The sequence below is a fragment of the Phodopus roborovskii genome, unplaced genomic scaffold (genome assembly GCF_943737965.1).
Source record: "Phodopus roborovskii unplaced genomic scaffold, PHOROB, whole genome shotgun sequence".
Taxonomy (NCBI): Eukaryota; Metazoa; Chordata; class Mammalia; order Rodentia; family Cricetidae; genus Phodopus; species Phodopus roborovskii.
In genome coordinates, this window is record NW_026126603.1 from 6,356,185 (window position 1) to 6,382,540 (window position 26,356).

The following is a 26,356-nucleotide window of genomic DNA, read 5'->3' on the forward strand; positions in this document are numbered from 1 at the left end:
CATCAGGGCAGAAAAAAATATTTTTAAGTGACTGATAACTTAACAGATAGGATAGGAGCCAAAAAGGGAAAATAGAAAAGTAAGGCCAGATTAATTTTGCTTCCCACTTAAAATGATCTTCAGTTAAAATTAATTCATGTTAATCTGAAAACATTAAAGTGGGGCTGGAGAGATGAGGAAGGAGCACTGGCTGTACTTCCAAAGGAGCCAGGTTCAAGTCCCAGCGCCCAGCGCCCACTGGGCAGTTCACAGCTATTGACTCCAGTCCCAGAGGCTCTGATACCCTCTTCCAGCTTATGTGGGCACCAGGCACACATGTGGCACATAGACATACATGGAAACAAATAAAACATTAAATGAATAGGTAATAAACAATAATTTAAACAAAAACTTAAAGGCAATCCTTGCGTATAATAAAAGACCCGAAAGTAGTAAAAGTCATAGGACTTTTAAACGGGGAGATAATAGAGTCACTCCCTTACTCCACCCTCCTCCCATTGTTTAGGCTGCAGTCTCAGGCTGCTTACAGGATGACTTAGGTGGCTGGATTTGTTTTCTGTTGCTCTCTCTTATGGACAGAGATCATAGAGCCTTCCCCAGAAGTTCCCACATCTCCTTCAAAGCTACCTCTGGCAAAAGAGTGGTATTATCTGTAATAGACCAGTTCCACTATTAAAAGTGAGCAAAACTCACCTACTTCTATGGATTTGGCTCATTATGCACAAATTGGGTGACTGGTTTAAAAAAGAGGAAATAGTAACTTCTGTGTCACAAATTGGGTGTCTGTTTTTAAAAAGAGGAAATAGTAACTTCTGTCATCTTCTTGAACATCTAAATTCACAAGCACTTTAATAAACTTCAGAAAAGTTGTCACCAACATCACTAGTGAGATCTCATTAGAAAACAAAAGGTTTTCCCTTCTCAAGAAACTATCCAATTTCTCCATAAGGAAAGCTATGTTTAATGGCCAGGCATAGTGGTGCATGCTTTTAATCTCAGCACCTGGGAGTCAGAGGCAGGTAAATCTTTTGAGTTTGAGGCCAGCCTGGTGAGTTCCAGGACAGCTAGGGCTATTTGTACTGAGACCCTGTCTTGAAAAAACAAAAACAAATATTTTTAAAAAGCTGACAAACTCCTATAAATTTTCAGGGAAGCCTTTATCCAGTCCAATCAACCTCAAAACAAATATCTCACTGTTTTTAGGGTAGATATTTAGGGTCCTAATTTCTGTGAACTTACTACAAAGAAAGCTCAGTGGGTTTGTCTCAATATGAAGATATAGTAAGAAGCTTAAAAAAAACAAAAGTCTTCTCAGAAGACAAGGGAAACATTTCTAGCTTTCTGTTGTCTATTTTTTTTTTCTGATGTTACAACTCCTGAGTCACATAATTTTGGATTTTCTACAAGCAATCCAAGTAGTCTAGAACCTGCTACTCAAAGTACCATTCATATCAACATCATCTGGGAAACTGTTAGAAATACAGACTCTTGAAACAGAGTCTGCTTCTTACTAAGTCTTAGGAGAGGACTGGGGACATGGCTCAGCATGTAAGAAAATTAGCTGTGCAGGCATCAGGACCCAAGTTTGAATCCCCAGCATCCATGTAAAATGCCAGGTATGGCCATACACTTGCCTTCAATCCCAAACATATTGAGGATGGATGGAAATAGGAAATTCACTGCGGCTTACCAGCTGCCAGCTTTGCTACAGGCTCAGTGAAGAAGTGAGATTGAAAATGATAAAGCTGGGCATCTGAAGCCCTCCTGTGGTCTCTGTGCTTGTGCACAGGTATGTATGTGCACTCGCACACACACCCACACCCTGGAAAACAAATATTCCCAAGAGTTTCAACAGCACACTAAAATTGGGATCGTTACCTCCTGGGCTCAGGTGCCTAAAATCTAGCAACTGGACACATGAGCCTTTGGCTTGGAATTTGGGGAACTAGGTAAATAACATGGATTTAGAGATTTCTATCCATTCTCCTTCCCACTCTATTAATGCGAATATCGATACTCTAGTAAGATCCACTGGTTTAGACATGTGCAAGATACTAACCAGATCAATACCTGACATTTCCTTTCACCACATTGCAACATTCCGGATACCTAGCTGTAAGTTTGGTAGGGCATAGTGAGAAAAATAAGGATCAGGATTTGCTTGGAGTCATTTCCATAAGTGCTGGCATTATTTCTACCAAATTTGGACTCTGGAAGTATGGAAGCCAGCATGTAGCTGGTGCCAAATAAATTCGCCATGTTAATTTTTTAAAGTGATAATAAGGCTCCGGTTGCACATTGAAGTCTACCCCTATGGTTTGGGCATTTAGACAGGCACTCCATACTCAGAGGGTTATCTACCCCACAAGTAGCATACACCCCTTCTTGGCATTTTTCTCATTTCCTCGAAAAGCCTGCTCTGAACAAACTTCAGATCAGAAGCCAAAGGAAACTCAGCTCAATTTGCCCTGCTCCCCATGGAGCTCCCAGTGACTGAGGGCTTTCATTCCCTTCTCTCCCACATTAATTTTCCTGTGCATTAGTCATCATCCAAGTTTCCCCAGGTTCCAAGAGGAAAAAGTGCTGGAGTAGTCTAGACTGAGATAGCAGGCGGCCGCTTCATCTTTGTGGGCAGCTGCTGTACTTTGTTTCCTGTAGCATTATGCTCTAATTCACTGCATACTATCAAATACAACTATGACCAGATATATATCAAAGTATTGGAAAGTCTTTGAAAATCAGCGCTACAGTGTAGTGTGCACAACTCCTTTACACCCCCACCCCTACTACTTACCTGTGTCAGTGACCTTTCTCGTTGTTGGGGGACACTATACCTACCAACTTGAGGAAGGCATGCTTGTTTTGACTCCCAGTCACCTGGAAGGCATGAATGCAGGAGGTTGGGGCAAGAGGGTGGCTGCAGGAGGGTGAGTGCAGAGGGTGGGTGGCTGTAACATTGTACCCAGTCAGGAAGCAGAGGGGTGAGTGTGGTGTTTCTTTTCCTCTTTGTACTTGGTCTGGAAGCTCAGGTCTTGAATGGTGATACCTAGATTTGAGGTGGATCTTTCCTCCTCAGTTAAAGCTCTCTGTGGATGCCCTCATAAACACACCAAGAGGCTCGTCTTCCAGGTGATTTCAAATCCAGCCAAGCTGACAACTCGATACCCTGAACACATTTCTCTCCACTTCAAGTTGACCTCAAGGACTCATGGCTGCATCGTAATACAAAATGCATTTAGTTCAGCTGTAAGGGTTCCCAACAGTTCTAAGATTACTCAAAGTCCAGGCTCCCCTGAGACTCAAGGCAATCCCTCTGTTGAATTTTTGTTTATAACTCTCATACTTATGCTTACAATGTTTCAGAGTAAATGTCCTTATTCACTCTCATTCCAAAAGGGAAGTCGAGAAAGGAAAGATCAAACCAAAGCAAGATGAAACTCAGCAGAACACCAAACCCTGCATCTATTTCTAGGATCTGGGGCTTGTGGCGGGATCATCTAGGCTCCAATAGGCTTAAACAACACAGTCCCTTCAGTGAGGTCTCTGGTGTCGGTTTCATTCTGTGCTGTAGCCTTCTCCCGAGGTTATCCCACGATCTTCCTGAGGCTATCCCATGGTCCTCCCGAGGCTATCCCATGATCCTCCCGAGGCTATCCCATGATCCTCCCGAGGCTATCCCATGATCCTCCTGAGGCTATCCCATGATCCTCCCGAGGCTATCCCATGGTCCTCCCGAGGTTATCCCATGGTCCTGCTCTTCTTGGCCTCCAGTGTAGCTGAGGCTTTACCTTCACAGTGTCACTCAATGGTCTCTCAGAGTCTTCTCACAAGGACCCCAATCCTGCCACACGTTGCCTGGTCTCAGCAGCTTTCTGGAATGTTGGGACAAGCTTCCATCACCCCCTAACTCTTGTATTTTACCACCATGTGGACAATGCTGCTACGTTCTGTGGCAGTTCAAGATGTCACCTAGCCATATTGTACCACGGCTGTAGGGTCCTCTGTAAGCCTTGGTGACTAATCGTGGGACAACACTTCCCTAGACAGTTGTTTATAAGCTGGGGAACCATTCAACTGGCATTCTTATTTCAGGCTGTTTTTAGGTGAATTTTCATTTCACAAGTGAGAGCCTTTGAGGATTAAGTGTTTTTCCCAGGCTCCCAGAGTTCCTTTCTTGTTCCAGTGAAGATTATAGGTTTTCTCTTGAATGGTCCCAGTGTCTTCAACAATATCTTTCTCTGCATAGTCTTACCTTCATATTACCCTTGCTCAAGCTCCTTTCATTACAAAACTACCCACTTTTCATAGCTTCCTGTTGCTCTCAATATAGAGCTAAATGAGTGAGGGGTAACAATGGTACTACCTGAATGTTACATTTCCTGAAATTTCCTTAGTCATTACTTTTTCATTTAGCCTCACTCAGATTTTCAGGACATGAGCAGAAGGTAGCCAGGTTCTTTGTCAAGATGTAACATGAATGGAGTCTGGCCCAGTGTTCAATGGAATCCTTGCTCCTTTCTGAATTTTCATGAGTCAAGTGTCTGCAATCCTATCCGTATTCTAGTTCCCCAAACTCAACAGGATGGCCCTTTACGCTTGTCCCAGTTTACCAAACTATCCCTTGTTTGCCTACCTCAGTTCCATTAGTTAATTCTTCATCTTGTCTACATCTTCAGCTTCTCCAACATTTCTTTTCCTTTAGCCATATCTACTCAACTTTTTCTACCTTAAAGAAGCTTTTTGTTGAGACTCCCTAAATGGAGTGTCTCCATTAAATCTCCCCCCCCCTCGGAGCTCAGGGAACCCCACAGAAGAGGAGGCAGAAAGAGTGTAAGAGCTAGAGGAGATGGAGGACACTAGGAGAATCAGGTCCTAAGTCAACATGAGCAAAGCTCGTATGAACTCACAGAGACTGAAGCAGCATGCACAGGGCCTGCACAGGTCTGCACCAGCTTGTCTATGTATATATTATGGCCTCTAGTTTAGGGTTTTTATGGGACTCCTGAGTGTAAGCAGGCTGGTCTCTGATTCTTGTGCCTTCTCTTGGGCTCTTTCCCTTCTGTTTGTCTCATCCAACTTCGAAGTGACAGGTTTTGTTTTATCTTATTATATTTTATTGTGTTATATTCTATTATTATCCCCTAAAAGTCTGGTTTCCATGAGAGACAGAAAGGGAGTGGATCTGCAGAGGAGGGGAGGAAGTGGGGGGATGGAGGGAGGGGAAACTATAATCAGGGTATATGATGTGAGAACATAATGTATTTTAAGTAAAAGGGAGATATTGAAGAATTAAGTATAAATTATAATGTTTTTAATGATGTGAATCTGCCTTTATGGGCTGTGTTCTGCCTCTCAGCATAGTTGATACCTTGGGTCCCTCTTCTTCTGCCTGATCTCTAAGTTATAGAGAGCAACAAATACAAAGAAAAAAAAAAAAAAAGGTGCTCTTGTCTTTTTTATGTGTATTTGTTGTGGTTAAACTTGTTGTTTATGCCACTTTCTTTTTTCCATCAAGGAAAGCAATTCAAACTTATCTACATCTGCCATCCTTTCTATCAGCTTCCCCTCAGCATCTCACACTAGTCCATTCAAACCTCAAACACCACCCACCGACACATTCATGTTAAGCTCATCAATGTTCTTACAGCTGTGGAACCAGCAGACTGACTCTTCAACTGTCATCCGATTTGACCTCATTCTCACACTAGAAAATATTACCACCAACTCCTTTCTTGAAATGTTCCTTTCTCTTGAATTCTAAGGCAGGCATAGTTTCTAATCCTCTGTCTGGCCAATCCTTTTTGGAATCCTTTAGTTGTCCCTGTTTTCCTACTCCTGTAAACATTGTTAGTTTACATGGTTCCATATATATATGCAGTTTATTTACTCTAAACAGCAACACAGACAAAACGCCATATAAACACAAGGGAAGAGGTGCAGAATGGAGACGCTGGCCAACTTTGGTTTGGATCTGAGGCTCAAAAGCAACAGCCCAGGTTTATGAGGAGGACGAGGATGGGGAGAGAGGGACATACAGCTGTCATACAGCCAGCTGGAGGTCAGAGAACAATGGGAAGCATGCCTGCATCCGAGCGCAAAGAACCTAGCTCCTAGGGGCTTACCAAGTACAGAAGCTTATCATTTTACAGCAGTTGAAATACTAACATCAATATTAACACAAAAGCAAGTTTTACATAACAATCAAAAATACAAAAGACTGAAGGAAGAGACCCTGTATGAAAAACTGGGGCGATTCAGCGAATTGAGACTGTAAATGCCAGTGGCGGAAATGGAAAAATGGAGCCCACTCAACCCTCCCAGGTGACTAGTAACTGTACGCAGCGACTTAAATCTGCAAAAGATTGTAAACAAGTTCTTGCCAAGCCAATCCCTTCCTCGTCATGGAGCCACAGTGCCGCTGCTTATGAGGGGGCAAACTTCTTCGCTTGTGCTCGAACCCTTTTCTCAGATTCCACTGTTTTGGCAGTAAATTGTGTAGGCCTCTGCTTGAGCTGGGTCTTGAATATTTGGTTCATTTAGAAGTTCTTGTATTCCTAATAAGATCTGTTTGATCGTGATAGCTGGCCTCCAGTCCTTGTCTTCCTCCAGGATGGACAGGCACACTGTGCCAGAAGGATACACATTTGGGTGAAACAGTGGTGGCTCAAATTTACATTTTGGTGGTGAGGACGGATAGTCATCTTTGAAAAGCATCGGTAGTTTGAACAAGCCTCCTTCCCATGGAGTCCCCTTCTTTCCAGGGATAGCGCACTCCCAATTCATCAGGTTCATCGTGCCATCAGGGTTCTTTGTTGGGACAGCCACAAAGCCAAAAGGGTGGTCCTTCCTCCAAGCTTTCCTTTCCTGGGCAAGTCAGCTGAGGGCAATCCCAGACATATTCAAAGTCCCTGGGCAACCGCGGCCCAGACCTGACCATCACTGGGGGAGGGGGGGTAAGAGGCAGCTCCTTTGTCTTGGGACTTCCCTCCGCGCCCATGGTTCCTTTTATACATAACAGTTCCTCTCATTTATATGCTGAATAACTCCATTATCTCCTATGATGAAATACCACTCATACAAATGAAAATCTAGTAAATCTCATGATCCACTCGCTTCTCTGGAGTTTTAAGTACACACAGCCAGAGCTTACTAGGTGTAGCTATTAACACCTCAGATTTAATATTCTGAATTAAATATCAATTTATTTTACCACAAAAATTTGATAGTGGCTGGGAGTGATGGTGCATGCCTAAAATCTGGGCACAATGAGGCAGAAGGATAGCATGTTCAAGACCAATCTGGAATAGAGAGTAAGTTGGATCCCAGTCTTGGTTATATAGTGAGGAAATTGCCATTAAAAAGAAAAGGTAAAAGGGAATGGAAAGAGGAATGAATGGAGGGAGGAAGGGAGGGAGGGAGGGAGGGAATGAGAGAGGGAACTGGCAAATATGAATTTGCAGTCAGCAATTATAGATACTGTTGAAAGAGAATTCTATGGTATTTCTGCCATGCATCAGCTCATCTTTTAAAGATGGTAATACACAAATCCAGGCATAACACACACCTTTAATCCCAGCACTTGAGAGGCAGAGGCAAGAAGATCTCTGTGAGTAGGAGGCCAGCCTGGTCTTCATAGTGAACTCTAGGACTGCTAGAACTACATAGAGAGACGCTGTCTCAAAAAATAAATAAACAAAAATACAAAAAGATGGTAATCTAGTAATTATCTTCAGATACAGATGACATAGTGAGCTGTGAAATTAAGAGACATGACTTTTGAGGGCAGATTACTCATGGGGATAGAGGTTTCTTGACTAGAATCCACGCCTTAAAACAGACAGCCCCTTTTCTACCATGCATGAATACAATCAGTGCCCAACCATATCAATGTCTCAAAGGCACATGCCTGAATCCACTAACTTGGAAGGAGACCCTCACCTGAACCCAAACTTGCTGACATCTGATGTTAGATAGTTTGTCTCCAGAACTTTGAAGTCTCCATTTCTGTCATTAATAAGCCATACAAGTGTACAGACAGTGTTGGGGCTGCTTGCCAGGCTAAGTTGTGACAGGGCTTCCTGTGGGCCCATGGGCAGATAAGGTTTTTGGAATATGATTTTGTCCTATTTTGCAGTAGCCCTTTTAAAAGATTGACAATTATTTTTATTTAAATTAAAAACAATCTTATTTTACATACCAATCCCAGTTCCCTCTCCCTGTCATTCCTCCCACCAACATTCCCCAATCCACTCTTCAGGGAGGGTGAGGCCTCCCATGGGGGATCATCAAGGTCTGTCACATCATTTGGGGCAGGATCTAGGCCCTCTCCCATGTATCTAGGCTGAGACAGTATCCCTCCATAGGAAACGGGCTCCCAAAGTCCATTCCTGAACTATGGATAAATACCGGTTCCACTGCCAAAAGCCCCATAGACTGCCCAGACCTCCCAACTGACACCCACGTTCAGGAGGCCAGGTTCAATTTTATGTTGGTTCCCCAGCTGTCAGACTGTGGTCTTTGAGCTCCCACTTGCTCAGGTCAGCTGTTTGTTCATCATTCTCCCTCTCTGCAACTGGATTCCAGGAGTTCAGCTCAGTGCTTGGCTGTGAATCTCTGCTTCTGCTTCCATCAGATACTGGGTGAAGGCTCTATGATGGCATTTAAGGTAATCATCAATCTCATTATCAGGGAAGGGCATTTAAAGTAGCCTCTCCACTCATCCTTGTGGATTCCTGGAGATTTCCCTAGTGCCAGATTTCTCACTAAACCCATAATGGTTTCCTCTATTAAGGTATCTCTTTTCTTATTCTCCTTCTCTGTTCCTACTCCAACTAGACCTTCCTGATCCATCATGTCCTGCTCCCCCATTCCCTTCTCCCCTTCCCTTTCTCCTAACTCTCTCCCATGCTCCAAATTTGCTCAGGAGATCTTGTCCCTTTTCCCTTTCTTGGAGGACCATGTATGTCTCTCATAGGACCCTCCTTGTTTCCTTCTCTGGATCTGTGGATCAATGGCTGGTTATACTTCCCTCTATGTCTAATGTCCACTCATGAGTGAATACATACCATGTTTTTCTTTCTGTGTCTGGGTTACCCAGGATGCAGCATTATTTGTAACAGACAGTTGGGTTTTTTTGTTTATTTGTTTGTTTTTAATGCAGGTTATCAACTCTGATGATGTTTAGTATTCCCTGGGATCTGCCTCACATCAACCACAGGACTAGAAAACTAAAGATAACTTGTACCAACATGAAGTTCATACTGCTTCCTATGCTAAGAATCCAACTATCTAGATCTAATTTGGGCTGACAGTTTCCTTATTCACTGAGTTTGTGGAACTGTGGCCATTCTTCATAGCAACTGCAGAAATCACTGCTGTCCAGACTGCTGGACCACTTGATATCTGTATACAGACATGTAAACAGAGAGATAGAAATGGCCAATAAATAAAGAAAATAGAGTTTGCTTCCTTACCTTGAGACTGAGATAAAAAATTTAAATTAAAGTAAGCAAGTATTTATGAATCATAATGAAAATATTGCATTTATCTTCATTTAAAGAAAAAGCATTTAAAGAAAGTTCATTTGGTCTGCTTTTGGCTAAGAATAGGCATCCTTCAGGTGAACAAATAGTGTTCATGTAGTCTGTTGCTATAGGCAATCCTTTGAAAAGTCTTAGTGACACAGTTGGAGTTTTGTGTTTACTGAGGAGAATCACATGGGGCTCAGGATACTGAAACTTTTAGCCAGGAGTTGGGTAGCCTTCATGGAAATATGCATGACTGGGCTGAAGAGATGGCCAGCAGTTAAGAGCATTTGCTTTCTTCCAAGATCACAAGTTCTGCTCCAAGGATGGAAGTTGGGCAGGGTCATAACCACCTATAATTCCACCTCCAAGAGATCTGACACTCTCTCTGTTGTTGGTGGGTATGCACACACATGTACACATAAAGAGAGAGAGAGAGAGGGACAGAGAGAGAGAGAGAGAGGGAGAGCACATAATAAAATTAAATATTTTTCATGTGTATGGCTGCTTTGTTCTAAGGCCGGTGTCACTGTCAGAATCCATATGTTAGAATCCAACAGTCAACATAATGGAATTGAGTATGAATTGAATCCTGAGGACCCCTTCTTCATGAGTGGGATTATAAGAGGCTCAGGCAAACTCACCATGCCCTTCTCCCATATGAAGCTGTGCCCTTCGAGGCAGCAAAGAACACACCTTCACAAGAAACTGGAAATCGTACTTTGCTGGCACCTTCTTGGTCAGCCTCCAGAACTGCAAGTGTGTGGTCATTTGTGAACTACTAGTGTAAGAATTTCATTATACCTGACTAGAGGAAGACCTCAATTATACCAACAATGCAAGAAGGGCTGAGTTTAAACTTAAAATGAATTCCAAGGCAATTATTTACAAAGTGGGTGGGAATGAATCACATAATACCTGCAAATATAAACTTCTCCAAAGGCAATTATAGTTACAATTGCAAATATATGGCATGAAAAATAAACTCAGCAGGTTGACTGCATATATTTTGCATAATAAAAGAAAAAGGCTCTCTATTTGAGAGTAAGGGAAGTGACATGGAAGGAACTGAAGGGAGGGGACTTGGGAAAAGCTGAACTAAGAAAAAGAAAGGGAAAAAAGGAGTTCATTTTTGTGCCATTTTTGCATCCCTAACATTTCAGATCAAGTTCAAAGGTCAGTGATAATGAATCAGAGGCCAGACCTAAATCTGTGCAGTCATCTCCAGCTGTCATCTTAACTCTCAGTTCTCATCAGCAGATAATTACACTGAAACCAGGAAAGAAGCTGAACCCTGTGTTTCTGCAAAACCTGAGCTGAAATACAGATCTGGGACATTTTAGAAATAGTTGATACATTTTTATAGCAAAGAGTGCTGGTAAGCAAAGATTATCAGGTTTCATCTACTGCAGAATTTTTAAAAAGTTCTTCTTGCTAAATGAAAAATAAAAACTGCCAAAATAAATTTATCCATTCTCACCCACCTGCAGATTCTCTCCCAGCCACTTAGAGACCATCTAGAGGCAAACCATGTGAGTATATGTGAGTGTATGTTGTGTGTGGTTCCGAGTTTATGAGCTATCTGACTGGGCTGATGTTTGACACTTCTTAGACCAACTACAAAACCCTAAAGGGCTGTATGACTTAGAAAACCAACACAATCCAAAACACAGAAGAGAGGGTGGAGGCAACTGAAAAATTATAAGTTGTTCAAAAAAACTATCTTGGACCAATGTGAGAGGAAAATCTGAGAACATTTTCTTTAAAAGAAATAAATAAAAGGAAACAGAGCATGGCAACTTCAGAGCTCAGTTTGTGCCTAACTCTTTGTGTGGGATTTTTTCATTCCAATTTGTACCTCCCAAGCAAAATAGCAATCTCTAAATCACGTTCATCTTCTGAGACTAATGTGTAATAAACAGCCCTCCTTAAGGAGATATGCAGGCCAGAGCAAAACACACTGTGTATCTCTCATTCTTCAAGTCCAAAATGTTTATACAGATACTATCTAATGAAAACAAATGCTAACTGGCCACCTTGCTAGGGAAAAGAGGATGTGGCAGGGGACCGTGTGGCTTAGAGACTAAAAAGGATCCAGAGATGTTTGTAACCACTGTTCACTCCGTGCATTTTAAGTGCAGTGCTTTTTTTTTTCCTGTGACACCGACTAGTCGGAACCATCTCTTTTGAACTCTATGACTCACTCATGGAGTAAGTTTGAGTACCAGTTTCTCACAGCTGAAATATCAGCCAAGAAAATGGTCATGCCCCCACTTTAGCAACTTCATGATTTTCACGGCTAATATGGCATCTGAGAGACACTTCATTATATTTCTTTTCCAGATCATTTCCTATCTTTAGGTGCCCAAATGGACTGAGAGCCAATAGATTCTTCCAAACATAGTCTTAGAAAAATGCCCATCTCTAGAACACCAGTCTTTCATAGATTATTTTACCACCTTCTTGTCTTCTTATAAGCATTTTCAAAGTAATTTCAGAGCCAAAGAAGATGGGAGACTGCTGTGCTATGCTCTGAAGAAAAGACAGGGAACAACAGATTGGAAGCTCCATTTTTCTAGCCCTATGTGTTCACAGCAGGCACTCTGTGGTTCTCTGGGAACATGCCAGAAGCTGTGAGGTACAAGAGAAAACAGTGAAATGACTGGCTATTCTCTGAACAGAAAGGAGGTGTTTCTCTGGGACCACCACTACACCTGCTGTGCTTTAATGACATTCAACCCTCACATCTCTCAGTTATCCACACCTGAGATCTGGCTAGCAAAACACAGGCAAGCTGAGTGTGCATGGCATGTGGGGATATGTCAATTCCTGCAATAAGGACTTCTTGCAAATCTCTTAGCTTTTCTGTGTACAACTGAATTGTCTAGTTGTGTTGGAAGTATCCAAACACTGATGTCTCTCCGCGCACGCACGTATACACACACACACACACACACACACACACACACACACACACACACACTCTTTAAGAAGCTATTTGGCAAGGCATTTTGTTTTTCACATTTGTGAAATGCAGCCTAACAGTGTTCTTACTGTAAGGCTGCCTGAAAGTGATCGCTTTCCTGTACTTTTCTAGGACAAATTTATTTTCCCTATATGCTTTTGTTGGCTAGCAGCTCTGGCATGACCTGACTGACAATGAGCCAGAAGATCTGAGTTTGGGAAAAATGTGTGGCTCTCAAGCTTGGCACAGGAGCTGGTAAGAGCAGACCAACACCATGCATCCAAGCGGAAACCTGTGTGTCGGATCGGCTCGCCTCACCAAAGGGCCTGCCTCACTGACATCAGAAAAAGAAGCCAGCAAAACAGAAGGTGAACAAACATCTAAGGTCTTCAGTGTTAAGACAATGAAATAGTTGCCTCTTAGCAAAGTTAGCTGATAAACAGATGTGGTGGTATGGGTTTTGCTGCTCTCACAATTGCTGTTCCATACACAATTCCAAAAAGGGCCCCTTTGATGCCTTTGCTTTGTGCTAGGAAGAAGGAGAGCTGTGTGTGGTCTGTTATAGAAATCTGATTTGGGTATCAGCATTTGGAATTGATCTTTTAATCTAATGCTGCCAAGTTCACTCACAGGCAATGCATAAAAGACTTTAAAATATTACATCCTGGGTCAGGGCATTTTAGACTTTCTCCACTCAACATTTTTCTCCCCAAAAAGTGTTTAGGTAACCTGGACATTTGGGTATATAAAATAGGTATACAAATCAAACACTGAATGATAAGATACTTACAGAAATTTCTTTAAGAATAATACCTCTGAGGGTGGGAAGACATGCAGCAAAAACACATTTTGGACATGACACGGTCAGTACATCCACATACTCGCTGAAGCTATCATTATCTGCACAAGATGGGACCATCATCAATATTTCACCATAGGCAAAGGCCCACAAGGCCTCCGTCCCTTCAAACAGGCCTATTGGTAGTTAATGGTTACTGGGAGGGGATCGCTTTCTTCAGTGGTGTAGCTCTGATAAGCTACACCAGAAAACCACCTCCCAACTATGCTTGTGCAAGTAACTCTCATTAAACTCAGAAGGTCAAACTACAAAAAAGACAGGGAAGTAGGAGGGCCCTTTGTTGGAAACAGTAGAGGTTTCAACAGGAAAGGAGGGAGGAGAAGAAAGAGTGTGAAAACAATGGAAATTCATTATATGAAACTGCTAAGCAACTAATGCTCCTTAGTTTAGCATACTAATGATACGCTTACTTATTTTTATATACAATTAAAAATATTAGCCGGATAGTTGGTACTACAGGGTGTAAAACATCTTCAACATTTCAGAGTTAATTGATATTTTGATTTTAGAATCATCAAGCTGGGAACGATACTTTGCATAAATGCATAGTACAAAATGGTAGAATTATATTTAAATTTTTGTTGGAAGTTCTTTCCTAATACCAAACTGAGATTCATTAAATGATGTTTTATGAAACTCAAATCAGCCATTCAAGCAGCAATATTTTAAATCAAAAATTCTAACTCAGTACAACCCAAATATATACAATTTGATACACGGGAGTGACAGTGGAAAATGTTTTTAAAAATCACTTCTTTGTATAATTAAATCATTATGTGTCTATAAGAACAGAAAACTCTTGCATGTGCAATAAAAATACAGCATATCATACCGTAGGACAGTGTTTGAGACAGTTCTTCACTCTCTAAGAAGGATGGAATTATATGGAAGAATGAGAGCCATTGTGCTAAAGCCAAAGGAATGGAAATACCAAATACAAAAACAAGAAATGAGAACGAAAAACCAACTAGGATAAAGGAGGCAGCAGTTCCTGCTATTGGGAGAAAATGTCAATCCTTGGGGAACAATTGTTAAATGCTGGCTGCCTCATTTTTGCTGGAGACAACTATTTTAAAATATTGGCATAAAATAGCATAATGTTGTATTTGAAAGCATGGGAAATTGGAAATTTGAAAATGAATAAACACTAACTGGGAGGCAGGCTCGTTACGTAGCACAGCATTCCTTTTTGCTATGGCCATTAGCAAAAACTACCTATGGTCCCACTAAAATGATGTCACAATGTATAGCTATTTCCATTACCAGTATAAAATTTTGGGGGAAGAGGTAAGTAGTCATAAGTTTTTATTGGCTCACTATTTCTTTAGTTTGTGAACATCATAGTAAATGTGAAACATGCTCACATAAGTCGCCCTCTAGAATGTCCAAAGTAGCTTCTGCTGACTCCTATCTGGTGTCGCACAGACACCATCCAGGTAAATACTATAGCTACACTTTGCTGTTCATCAGGGACACTGTGAGCTGTGCTAAGTTCAGGAAGCAATGAACTACTATGCTGAATCTACCTCGAACTGGTTTGGCCAAGGAGGAAAATGTTCCCCCAAGAATGACCCATTTGAGTTTTACATTCATGCCATCTTCTAGCCATCTGCAGCCAAGTTCACACTCTTGCCCCATAACCCCAAAACAACTCCTACTGCACATTTCATTGTGCAGTTAAGCAGTTAGGCACTCATCTGCCTGACAGGCTGCACTCCTCTGTAGGAGTATGGTATGTCCCTTTTTGTCACTACACTTGACACATTACAGTGTGTCATCTCCTCACGTGTCCTCCACCAGGAACCCAAAGGAGTCTTCTGGACACCTGAAGCCAAGGTCTCTCTTTTAAAAATTGTGTTCTCAATGTGAGGCACACAGTGTGATCAATAACTTTTGTTAAATGAGTAGATCAATGAACAATAAATGTAGAAAGAATGGGATGAATGAGTGGACTGTGGACAAAAAGATTAACAACGCTTATTCATAGTCAACCTTAAATCACTTCTCACCTTCCATGAATTATCAAAAGAATATTTTGAATAGAGACAGGCCATTCTCAGCAGAAACCACAGGACCTTCCATGTCATTCAAGAATGGTTCTAGTCATCACCCTAAGCTATTCAATTATCTGTATAAAGAACCACTAAGAAGGCTAATTACTTTGCCTCTATGAAGAGATATGAGTAGGCACTCTGGTGATCTCTCCTGATATGATAATTACTGGTTTTTTTATTGTCTCCCAAAAACAATATTTAAAATAATTAGAGAACACATTTGAGGCCACATAAATATCAATGAGCCTGAATGATTGGCATAGAAGTTATATTAAAAAGGCAATTATTGATGATAAACTATCAAGTTAGAGAAACATCTCAAGTCCTGTCACTTACCACATTTCTTATATCTTTTACTGTTCAGAATAAAGTATTGAAAATACATAGTCCACTTTGTGTGAGTATTGTGTCTGCTTGGGTTCTATTGAGAAAGAATGAATTCCAAATGACTTTGGTAAAACTTATAAACATCCTACAAAATGAAACAATGCACGTAAAACATGGACAAAAGCTGTAGTTTCAGTAGGGTTTATCCTCCCTGAAATTCACGTTGAAATTTGATCACCACTATAAGATATAAAAAAGTAGAACCATCTTCATATATAAATTAATTCATTTATCCAGTTAATGAACTAAAGGCTAGGCAGGTCATCACCAGAGTATGTCTGATCTAAAAGCCAGTTTGGCTATGACTCCCAGACATTGATTCTCTTTTCCTCATGTGATGTCTTATATCACCTGGACTGCCATCAAGAAAGCCATCCCCAGAGGTGACCCTTCCAAAGTTCAACAGAACTCTGACCAAAAACAAGGCCCTTCCTTTACAACTTACCTTATCTGTGCCACTGTTGTTAGCAACAAAAATGGGTTACGATAGAAACCATGATAATTCAGGTGCGGAGTCAAGAACAGTTGTGCAATAAACATAAAATAAAAAAGGAAACATTTGGAATCTGAGTGTGAGACTTGACTGTGTGGGAAATGATTTAGCACTTAATGCCCTAAACCAGTGGTTCTTAATCAGGGATGATATCATCCCATAGGGCACATTTGGCAAAATCTGAGACATTTTTAATTGCCACAGTTGACTGCTAGGGGCCAGAAGACAGAGCTGCTGCTGAACAGTCTACACAACAGAGAGTCCCCATAACAAAGAATTATCTGGTTCAAATTTTCAATAGTGCCAAGGCTGAGAAATAAACAAACCCAAAATTATGTGATGTAGGAATTTATTAAAAGACATGATTTTTAAAAAGCATTTATAGTTCCCCCTCAACCCCTCAACCACGCATGGACCAAGAATTTATTAGAATATTGTGTTCTACTTGGAGCAAATGGCCTTAAAAGCATGCATGAATGTGTCTTTATGATCTACCTAGTCTCAGGATTCTGAAAGAAGCATTTTGCTAGTCACCTGTCTACCTATGACCATTTGGACACAAGCCATAGCCTGTCCTGAAGCTGAATTCCATGTCTTTGGATAGTGTCGAGAAGTTTTTAAATTCCTGGATATATAAAAAAAAAAACTGAATAACATTAAGTGGGAGTCTGGGTAATTAAGTCAGGTCCCAATTATTCACTAAAAGAAAATCTCTGGAAGTTAAAATACATAGATGAATATCAAATTCACTCAAAAACCCAGATGCCACAAAGCTCTCAATGAATGAGCCAAGACTCTTACATTACCAATATCCAGCTATCCCAAAGGTCCAACATGTTTTACAAATATGCATTTCATAGTCAGAAAAGTGGTAAGACATGAAGCGTGAAGGGTTCCAAAGCAAGCAAACAAGGTTTCAGTCACTTTAGAGAAGACAACCATACAGAGAGTGACTATGGCTCTGTGTGGAGCTAAGAAGCGGCCACACTAGAGTGAGAGTGACAAGCAGGCTTCTGTGGAGGAGAGTTTGTCTCCCGAGTCTGCACAGAATGAAATGACACAGTGGGACACTTTGTGTGGTCCTGTTCACATTTCCACTGGAGAGGCAAGGTTCTGATCCGAATATGCTTTACTGCCAAATATGACAAACTGTGACTCTAAGCATGTGTATTGTTTATTATTTAAATTTTGAAACAAGTGTTACATTCAGAATGAAAACCACATTCTGGTAAAGTATTTTTTTAAGTACACCCTGTATACAGACATAGCTTCAGTCTAAACATTCTCTAAATGCTCTTTGATTAAAAGAATTGAAAATATTTTAACTCCTTAGCCATTCCTAGTTCACAAATACATTAAATTCCACTTTGGTAGTGTACAGATTGGTAGCTAAAGGTACAATGTGTATTATTGTCATGGAATAGGACCTGGAGATGGAGAACATTTAGAAAAATCTAAGAAAAAAAACCTTTCAGTCTCTCAGCCAATTTATTTCAATCTCTTCAACGAACTCTTTTCCCAGAAATATCGATTATGGATCTTCTCAGAACTTCTTTCACTGGAGAGAGGTGAGAACCAACTGTGTCAGCCACTGACTGTGTCAGCCACTGTGTCAGCCACTGACTGTGTCAGCCACTGTGTCAGCCACTGACTGTGTCAGCCACTGTGTCAGCCACTGACTGTGTCAGCCACTGTCAGCCACTGACTGTGTCAGCCACTGTGTCAGCCACTGACTGTGTCAACCACTGTGTCAAACACTGGGTCAAACACTGTGTCCCTGGGAATTACTCATGTTCAGCATGTTGCTAACTCACTACTGTTCTCTGTTCTGGAAAACACTGTTATTGTCTCATCAAACATGGCAGCCACCATCCCGTCTACATGTCCCATCTCCTCATGTGGTGCTCCCCATGACACAAATGTCAGACTCCATCTTTTACCCTTCTATTTTAAACTTTTTTTCCACCTTCCCCGATGCTGCATTCTTACTCTCTCTCCAGACAGATCATTTTACTCTTGAATTCTTTCTTCCAAAGATGAGCATCCCACAGTCTACTGGAGTCTACCACTTGTGAGACAGAGAACTAGAAAAGCCACTGTTATAATTTAATCCAGCCCCAAAAGCTTGAGAAGCAGCATGCAGGCTTGTGGCATAAGTGCCATATGACTCCAAAAGCACATGGCCAAGAGTGCCCGTGTCTGGGAGTAAAAGAAGACATCCCACCATCCCAATGCAAGTAAAGTGCATATTCATACTTCCCTTCACTTTTTACCTGTGTAACCCCTCAGTGACTAGATGACACCCATCTCCAGGACAAAGTCCTGTCCTAGTCTACTCATTCAAATGTTCATCTCTTCTGCAAGGCTCTCAGAGTCAGACCTACAAATGACTTGGCTATAGTTTGAATCTGAGTTGTTTTCTCCACAGGTTCATGTATATATTTGATTCCCAGCTACTGTTGCCATTTTGAGAGATGGCTAATACTTTGGGGAGAGTGGTCTAGCTAGGGGATGTGGGTCACTGGGCATACGGCTCAGGAGGTAATACAAGGGTTCCAGTCTCCCCTTGGCTCTGTGCCTCCTGTTCACAGAGTGAGCAAGCCTCTCCACCGCACACTCTTATGCCTTGATTTCTCTCCTGCTCAAGTGTCAGGGCCAAGCAAGCATGGTCTCTCCTGCCTGAAGGGACCTGGACCTGGGATACATGGTTCTGGCAGGCCTTGTCCTTCTCTCCCATTGCCCCGGCCTTGCTTAAAATATATATATATATATATATATATTTCCTAAAACTAGCCCCCAAGGTCTATTCCCTTATTTGACCACTTCCTCCTCCTGAGGCTGGTTACCAAGATCCAGCTCTCAAAAGTACTAAAGTCCAAACAATCAAAAATTTCCTTTGGTTCACCTAATTAACATGCCCAATGAAAACATGCCACAGCATCCTAGCCCACTCTAAAGCAGACCTCCCATTTTTCTATTCTTAAAATTTACACCTGCAAGGTCACTGGCTGCTGTTTTTTGGCCTGAGTCAGAAAGCAGTCACTTCAATTTTTTTCTCCCACCTAATAGAGACTTTCTCTGAAAATAGATGTTTGGGTGTGGTTTGTGCCTGATCCAGGGTCTGGGAGGGAGACCCTACTGTCTAGGGGAGGGGGGAGGGCTCTCCTTAATTGGTGCCTTGAGTTGGACAGGCCAGTGACCCTCCCAACCCTTTCTCATACATCCCAATCCTTCTGGCACCTCATTCCCTCATCCAGCAGTGGCTGATTGGCAAGTCCCCCATCCTAGCTTACCTAAATACCGTCCCAAGTTATTAGGTAACAGAGTGTCTGGTGTCCCTGCTGTGTCCTGTGGGATTAGGGAGACTGCACCCCAGCACAGTATTCGCTGGTTAAGGTAGACTGTCATGGACTGACTGCTACTGAGGTATGACCGCTAGCTAGTCCATTCTGGTTAAGTAGGTGGCTTCCCCCTTTCACTCTTGGTGGTCACATTGCCAGAAGCCAGTGCCCTTTCCACAGGTCCCAGATTCATTCTCCCACCCACTGGGATCCCTCTCTCGGTGACAGAGGCCTCTCAAGATAAAGAGGGACATCTGATCTCTCAACCATGGCCCAGCTACCATGAAGGGCCATTCCAGGCCTCTGTACTCACTAGATGATCAATCTAATGGCCACTTACAAGCTCTCTGGGCCCTAACATTACTCAGGATCCTTACAACTTTTGTGAGTGCGCAGGAATATGGAAAGAGATCCTTATGTCTATGCTTTCTCTCCTGTCTGCTCCAAGCCTTCAGTGATGCCTACACTCTCTGAACTTTTCTACAGACTGTGTAAGCCTTTGCACTGTTTCGTGTCCTATTTAACCCTCTGAAAGCTGGAGGAATACTGACTGTGAGGCACTCCGTGCTGTGAGCTGCTGTGCTGCCTGTGCAACCTGCCTTGGCTCCCTGCTGTACAGTCCAAGGTGCTACAGAGCCCATCTGACCTGCAGCTTCATCCTGCCCCCCCCCCCCAGGCCATGCCCTTCAGGCCCAAGCTGCTTCACCTATGGCTACATTCCCATTGCCCGCAGTAGCTAAGTGCCCACCTCCTTTCTTTCAGCCACCTGAGCTCCAGCAATGCTCCAGCAACCCCCCCCCCACTCCCAGGAACCCCTCCTCCTCATCTACCAGGATGGACCACACTCACAGCCTGTCAGCTCCACCTGCTCTGCATGGTCCAGCCTGGCCTGGTGGGGAGCCATCAGCCTCCTGTGCAGAGCTTATCAGCCTTTCCACACTCCCTTCCCTCCTGGAAGTTCTGCAGCACCCTAAAGCCTCACAGGACTACTGCAACTGACCCAACACCTCCTCTGCCACTTGCTCCAGCCTTCCCCACTCACTGCCAGCTCTCCAAAAAGCCCCTCCTTTCTGCCAGATGCAGCACTCACTTCTTGACTCTGATAACCAAGTAAGCTACAGTACAATTTACAGCCTTGTACTGCAAAGACTTACAGCTCTTCCAATTTATTAATCCTTAACTTGTCCTGACATTGCCTTCAGTTTAAACCTAACCATTACAAAAACTGTGATATTCTATGACAAAAGTTTACTACGTTTATGGTTATGGTTTATTTTCATGCTAAAAGATCTCCAATTAAATTTTCCACTCAAACTTTAAGGCTCATACTTAACAGGAATAAAGCTACAAGTCCTAATCTTATGAACCTATTAACATTATAAACTGTTAAAGATAATTAAGACATACAAGTAAATTATCAGTCACATCATAAATAATAATTTTCCTTAATATGTTTATAACTACACTTATGATTAATTACAAGTGTGTGATTCGTGGGTCAGAAAAAGCAATATGAAAATCAGGTATACTTAATGGTCCTCAAACTCCTCAAAGATCTGCCAAATATGGCATTTACAATGCTCAATAAAAACTTCCCACAATAAACACAGACTCCCTCCTAACAGAAAAACTTAAAGAAGATAGGTGTAACACCTGGACTGTGGTAACGCTAACCACTGGGCTAAACTGACCTGTGTCTCACCTGCCACCAGGAACCTGCACAAACTGTGGATACTTTTGGATTGACTGCTGTACTCTGCCTCAGCAAAATAAAGACAGATTGCTTCTGCACTGAACCATGCAAGCCTCAAATGACAAGTCTCTGTCATCTTACCTGATACAACACCATTTAAATTATACTTCCTACTCAAATTTATCCTTCACGGGTCTCTGAGGACATCGATGGATAACTGTAGCTGAAACAAAAGCAAACTTCCAGCTGCCTGGTCAATTCATTTCATAGGTAGGGTTTACCTGACTGACAGGTTTCACAATAACAAAGATTTGCGTTTCTAAAGGTTATGAGAAACAGACAAGTTACATAGGTCAAAGAAAATAAATGATACAAAATATGCAGGTCTAAGATGAGTCTAAATTTATGAGAGTGTGGGTTAAGATCTAAAGATATGAAAGTTTAAGTAAGTTGTGAAGGTTTGAGAAAGTCATTTAAGAGTCCTAGAAAGCAATTTAAGACATATACAAAGTTGTTTTGGGTTCCTTACCTTATCTGTATGCCACTATTGGGGTCCCACTATTCCTCACCCATAGTCAGAATATACAACCAGTCCTGCAGACCCCTCTAGACCCTGCCAGATCCCTCCCTTAACCTGTTCCTTTCAATGGGTTTTTTTTTTTTCTCTTCATTCCCTCCCTCATGTCCTGTTCTCTTACTACAAAGGGATTTTCCCAAAATCCCAACACTCCCTACCCTAAACAGCCTCTGCCTAGATCTCAAACCCATCATTTCTATGCACCAATTCCTCACCCTACAATACTCACATATTAGCAGTCAAAACAAATAAACAAAAACCACCTAATCCAAGACCTTCACTCCATTAACTATTGTCCTAGTACATGCTTAAGTCTCTAACCCTTGGGCTATCTTCTCCATTATCACTGACAACACCATTCACTTTTCAGTCCTAAATCTTTTTTTGTTTGTTTGTTTGTTTTGTTTTGTTTTGTTATTGATTTTTCCAGACAGGGTTTCTCTGTGTAGCCCTGGGTTCTGGAACTAGCTCTGTAGACCAGACTGGTCTCGATCTCACAGAGATCCACCTGCCTCTGCTTCCCTAGTGCTGGGATTAAAGGCATGTGTCACCACGGCCCTGCTCAGTCCTAAATCTGAAAGATGCTTTCTTCTCAATACTCCTGAATGTCTACTTCTAAGTCCTTTTTTGCCTTCACATAAATGGATCCTGATACTCAGTCTCAACAACTGACCTGGATTGTCCTTTCCCAGAGATTCAGAGATAGTCCCCACCTTTTTGGCCAGACACTCACTACAGACTTGGCATGCCTTCCTCCCCTTTCCCTCCTGCCTGCTTTAGTATGTAGATAACCTCCTCCTTTATGATCCTTTCCTCTCTGATGGCCAATCTGACCCTGCCTCACTCCTCATTTCCTCAGCTCCAGGAAGGTCACCCCTTCCAAAGCTCAACTCTCCTCTCCAGTCACCTATCTAGGCTCTCTCCTACGCCAATCCATAAACATCTCACCTAACCCAGCTCTGCTCCTTACTTCTGCCCTTGTAGCCAATTTCCTCTGCCAATGGGCCCCCAAATATTCACTCCTGATATAGCCTCTATAACAATCAGATCCTGTAGCTCCCCTTCCTCCCATCCACAAACAATTCTTTAAACTTAAAATGTTTACCTTTCAGCTCCAGCCCTCTGCCTCCCCTAGCTATGCAAACCTTTCCATACTTAGATTCCCAAAACACTTGAACACTTTCTAGGGTTGACCTTTGCCCCTGTTGCCTACCTCTCCAAAACTCTCAAGACCTTCTGCCCTATTCCTCTAATTCACAAGAGGGTCCTCTAGCTTCTTCTGCCTATACTTTTTATATGGATGGCAGCTCCATCCTGTCAGAGGGCCATTATCAATAATTATCCTCACTCTCTGGCCCCTCATGATCACCTGTCCCCACAAATATTATCTCTCTTCTCACACTCATACTTTTCCTTTGCCCAAGTGATTGCCAAACATCCATCAAAAACTGACTCCCCTAAATTCATTAATTGTCCAGACATCAAACACTCTGAACAAATCCTAAACTCTCAATTACAAGACATAGCTAAACCCAAGCCATCTCTCTGACATATACACACTCTCATAACCAAACCAGAAGCATTTACCTTTATTATTCTATTATTAATAAAAACTTGGGAGTCAGATATTGAGGTAAAACCTGATAGATACAAAGTGCAATGGAGGAAAGATCAGCTAATCCTAACTCTACACATTTCCAAGACCAAAAAGGGACATGAATCTCTCCAAGTCCCTCCATATATCTTCCTGTGCCCTCCTACCTGGACCCTCCAAAACCTCTATAGCTAATTCCAGTGAGCCAACAGCTGACTCTGCCCTCTGTTTCAAGGTAAACTTTATTAGCCAACTTGGAGTGTCAGTGCAAACAAATATCCTGCAACACTAAAGGTTTCAACTCTAACACAGTAAAACTGTATACAATAAGAACAATTATCAAGTAACAATTACATTCATAATGTCTAATCCATTTGTACTTGGCAAATTCAGAGAAAATACTCTTATCTATCCTAATTTTGGTAAATCCAAAGTTTTGTACCTAATACACTTTCTATCATAACACATATTGTCAACCTAGAAAAATCTTTTTAGAATTTAAAACATTTTCTTAAATAAACAACTTAAGCTTTTATGTCTCTTAACCTTATACATTTTTACATCTCTATTATGATTTTCTTTTCTGAATTTGGTAACAAAGAACACTGTATAATTATCTAATCTTCAACCCCATCAGAGACCTGAGAACTATAAAATATTACCTGAGTAAACAGGAGGTACAGAACAACAAGTACAAACAACTTCCAAAATTATAGAAATAATAGAGACACCTGACTGTCTCGACAGTCACAAAAGATTCCTCTGCAACATTTAGGCATCCATCCTCAACATACAGGCCAAGAACATCTGATAGACTTTTCTGTGAAGCAAGAATTTTGAAGGACTGTCTTACCTTGTTTGACAAAGTTTGGCAGTCACCTTCTTTTGTGTCCTGCTTGACCAATTTGGAAAGCATCCTGTAAACAGCCAAGGCCAAGGCAGTTTTTTTTCCCAGTGACTAACTTTGTCACAATGAAAGCAAATTCCATATGGAGTTTCTTTGATGCCCATCATCTTCTCTGAAGTAAATTGGTGCTGCCAGGAGCAGAAGTGTCTCACTGTCACGAAAAGCCTCAGGTTATAAAAACATATTAAATGCCATATTCTGTAGGTCTCTGAAGTGCTTGAAGATCATATATCTAAAATATATCTGTTTAACTTTGAAAACATACCTAACATGAATATAAGTTTCATTATTTAGATGACTAACTACCAACCTGCATTTCTTAAAAGTATCCTAAACAGTTTGTAACAATAGTGACCAAAAATCACCCACCCAACCTCTTGGAAACATGGAGTGTCATGTTATTAAAATTATTTTCTTTTGTCTGTGGGCTTTGGCATCTTTAGGAGACACTGAGGAAATTAAAATAATGGTAAAGTCCTGGGAGAACTAGCTGTTGTCCAGTCTCAATGTGGCAGGAAAGTGTAGGACTTATTTGAAGTCAAGGTTAGAGTAGTCTATGAAGCTGGACCATCTTAGATAATAGCTTTGAAGTTGTTCTGAGCTGTTTGTAATCTGAAGCTGATTTTTGGGTGGTGTTTGTCAACTTAGTGGTGTTATCACAGTCCAGGTGCATTTGTCATTGCAAGGCTTTGTCATCTTAGAGGTATCAAAGGTCACTGCCAGTAATAGTCACAGTTCACTGTAGAAAACTTAAACATTTTAGATGTCCTATGCAACAGATCTTGGAGAAGTTAAAAGACCACAATTCAATAAGTACATCTGGGATACACAAAGTTAGTTACTAGCTACCTGATTCAAACTCAAACCAAAACTCATATACAGAAAGCTAGATGAAACCTACTTCTAGAATTAGCTAGTATTCTATATGATCAACTATATCACAAAACAAAATATATAAATAATATTATAAATTTTGAGATAATAAGTTATACCTTAAGAAAAGTTTTAAAGAGTCTACATAAAGGCAAAGGATTATGCAATTAGTGGCAATAAAATAGTCCCTTAATTTTGGTTTTTATTCTGTTCCATACCAGGTGGCTCTTCTGACATGAGACGGAGATTTTGGATTTTTCTTTCAAAAGCATGCTTGGGTTTAGAGAAGACAGCCATGCTCCAACTCCAAAGCCAGTTTTAATTTTTAATTGAATTGGGAATACAAAAAAGACCATTTGCCTTATTTGTCTGTAAAGGACAGAAGAAACAAACATTTGAGAAGATTTATGAAATTGTATCCTTTTGGAAGTGTGCTATACCATTAGGGCAATTTACTTTTTTCCTTTGGCATTTTCTCTTGATGATTAGTTCTTCTTCCAAAGTCTTACTTGTCCAGTGTTATTCAGATTCCTTAGTTGGATGCTTTTATTCTCCTGAAAAGACAAAAACAAAACCCTGCCTAAACCCTAACTGGGGAGTTATCTTTTTTGGCAGGTTATATCTGATCAAATGAAAGACATTTGTCTTATAAGTTAACCTAAATTGAATGGCTACACTGTTTGATGAAATATTGCCTCTCCTAATCAAGAGGCCTCTCCTATTCGATTCTAATGTTTATCAATCATAATGGCATCCATAGCATTTTCCTCCTGTGGAGACAAAAGCAAAACTACTTCTCCAGCATAACACATACCCTGGTTTCCATACTGAGGTCAACACATCAGGTTAATTTAATTCAGCAGTTTTTTTTTTCTATTATCCAATGTCTCTCTGTAGCTCATTCCTTTATCATTAGCATTTAAAATTTAAAGTTAATAAAGCATTGTACAATCTATCTTTGGGGATCTTTTTACAATTTTCTGTTTATTAAGCATATCTTTTAGAGTGTCTTTTTTAGTCTTTCTCAAATTACTTGTTCTGTAGGATTGCATAGTATACCTGTAATATGCTTCCTATTGTAATATACAA

At 41.3% G+C, this 26,356-nt stretch overlaps 1 pseudogene; it reads right to left on the reverse strand.

The window, feature by feature from the left end:
- Positions 1–6,196: 6,196 nt before the first annotated feature.
- LOC127237513 (SUMO-conjugating enzyme UBC9-B-like) lies at positions 6,197–6,904 on the reverse strand (annotated as a pseudogene).
- Positions 6,905–26,356: the final 19,452 nt, after the last annotated feature.